The sequence below is a fragment of the Falco rusticolus genome, chromosome 14 (genome assembly GCF_015220075.1).
Source record: "Falco rusticolus isolate bFalRus1 chromosome 14, bFalRus1.pri, whole genome shotgun sequence".
Classification (NCBI taxonomy): domain Eukaryota; kingdom Metazoa; phylum Chordata; class Aves; order Falconiformes; family Falconidae; genus Falco; species Falco rusticolus.
This window is the reverse complement of record NC_051200.1, coordinates 12,259,703-12,262,458: the sequence shown is the minus strand read 5'-3', so window position 1 is coordinate 12,262,458 and position 2,756 is coordinate 12,259,703.

The window sequence follows — 2,756 nt, the reverse complement described above, 5'->3', positions numbered from 1 at the left end:
TTCCCCTACAGCTCAACCTCCACATATCCTCCAGGCCAGGGCCCTCACAAGCCAGTTACTTAGAGGTGCTTCCCTTTACAACTGTGGTCAGGTGAACCCAATCCTCTCCTCCCAATGAGGATGTGAGTGAGGTCCTCTGATCCTAGTTGATTTAGAGTTCACACTTGAAAATGAGTGTATTCTGGCCACAGCTGTTCTCCAGGAGAGGGAGAGGCAGTCACCCAGCAATGAGTTGCTATAGGTAGTCATTCAAGCATAATAAATCCTCCTTATCAACCCTGTCTTGCTACCCCTCAAAATTTAAGCTGGACATCATAAGGCAGGATGAAGGCAAAGGCTAGCTTTACGGTCAAGTTGGGGATTACAGTCTGGCACAGATATTTAAAGATTCACAACAGCAAAGAGAAATTTTAGGAGAAGCCTAAACAGCTTCCCTTGAATGGCAGGAGATGGGCAGATAAGTTATGGTTGTCTCCAGCACAGTTCTGGGCTGATGTATGGCTGAGCTGGGTCAGACTGGAGACGTACTGCTCCCAGGCTTCTTGAGCAAGTGTAAAACCTACACGTGCTGAAAAAACTGTGCATTGACTTTAAAGAAGGTTTCTGTCTGTATTATATGTGGGTTTATCTTCTTTTTTTTTTTTTTAAATCCAGATCACTGCATACTTTTCTTTCTTCCTCTGAATAAAATCAGCAATACTATTTTGTTTCCTATTCTCCCCCATTCTTCACAAAAAACCAAGAAGTACCTTTCCCCTTATAAGACGTGCTACTCTGCATAGGAGCTGGGAGCCTTTGCTTTCCGATTGCCCCGTTAATGAAGCTAGCCCAGACCCATCCTTCCCAGGCATATGAGGTTTACAGCACCACATCTGAAGGAGACTTTGTAGGCCTGAAAGTCTGGCTTCTTTTCTGCAGCTGTGCTCTCTGTGTAATAAAAATGTATTGCTTTTCCTACCAGCTTTGCCTCACTTATGTCTTTAGACCATCACGGCCGCAATACCACCTCTGCTGAAACCACTGCTGTCAATTCCTAGATTGCTATTTATCAGGGATCCCAAAGTGCCTTCATAACATGCCTAATGCTCAGCTAGCTCCTATACCTTTTACTTCTGAAGAAAATCACCCAGAGCTGCTTTTCAGAGACATTTTCTCTCTGCAAGCCAAAAGGGTGGCTGTGGGGGTGACACAGCCCTGCCCAGCCCAGGGTCCCTGCTGTCCCCAGGCTGGCTGGTTCCCCTCTCCCACCCCAGTGCCCTACAGCTGTGTCTTCCACACCCCGCACTGCAAAACAGCCGTTGTAGCCCATGGGTGGGCTGTGGGGGGAGACCTGAATCCCACCCTTGGTGCTCCTCCCCTGGAGCAGGGACAGTGGCAGTACGTCGTGTAGACACCTCCTTTGTTGGTAACCCTGCAGGGTTGCCCAAGAATGAGACCCAAGGAGCCCTGCAGTTCCCACACCAGAGATGTGGCCCCTGTCCTGGGGTCAGAGCAGGGCTGGAGTCTGCTCCTTCTCCTGCTTCCCCTGACCAGGGGGCTCAGGGAGGCATTCCGGGCTGCGGCGGGGTGAAGGAGCTTTGCTGTGGTTGACACCCACAGCCACCACTCCAGGCACATCATCCAGTCCCCTCCACAGCCCATCACTTGCTGCCTGCTTAGGGGTGGAAAAGAAGAGGACATCTTAATCCCCATGAAGGACGCTGAGGATCTGCAGATGGAGCTGAGCATGTCTGTGATGGGAAACAGCCCCCCTTGCTGCTCTGGCTGCTTTTAACACATCACCCATCCACCGACCATGGAAAGGGAAGGTGGTGGGGGCAGGAGGAAAGTCACAGCCACTTTCTCCCACCTCTGATAGCAGTGAGTGTGCGCTTGTGCCGGCAAAACCTGGGATCCCCTGCGAGGCCCCTGCAGACCTCAGCCTGCCAATGTGTGAAAGTGTAAGGGAGAATGAATCCCAGCAAACCACGAATCTGCCAAGCGAGGGTGTTCTCCATGGAGTGGGGCAACCGCAAAGTCTCAAACCATGTTCCTGCTGACAAGCTGCTGATGGATGAATTCGGTCAGGAGGAATTGTGCTTTGCAGAAGAAAGCTCTGTTTGCTTACAAGGCAGCCAGCATGGCAGTGGTCCTGGGAAGAGCCCTGTGAATGGGGGTCATGCAGTGTTGGACCTGCTTGTCTTACAGGGTGAAGGAACCAGAGAAGAGAGTTCCTTCTGCCGGGGGACCCTACCTTGATGCTGGCGTTTCTGATCATAGCACCCAAACACATGAAGGCTCGCTTAGGGCTGGCTTTGGGGCACTCACCCCACCTCGTGAGGAGGTGGTTCACAGGAGAGGTGTCTGGAACAGAAGGCAGAAGATGACCACTCTGCCCCAGGGAACCCTTTCCTTCAGGGGGCTGTGGGGTTGAGCTGTGTGCACCGGCCACATTGCAGCCTGGCATAGGGGACACATTTATTATCTGTTCCCCAATATCTGACACCTCAGGAGCCACACGTCAATGGCTCCCCTCTCCGAACACTGCTGTAGTATAAGCGCCAACTAATAAAACCCAGCTATTGCATTCCTAAGACACCTGTCAGCCTGAGCACTAAGTGCTGGGGTAATAAATACTTGCTCAGCTATGCCTCTTCTCTGCCAATTCTCCTGGCTCTGCCTGTTTTCATTAGTATTTCTTTTCTGTGGACACTGCAATTACACTCTGTTCCTCTTCAGGGCCCTTGTTCCAGGTTCAAATAGAGAAGCGATAATGC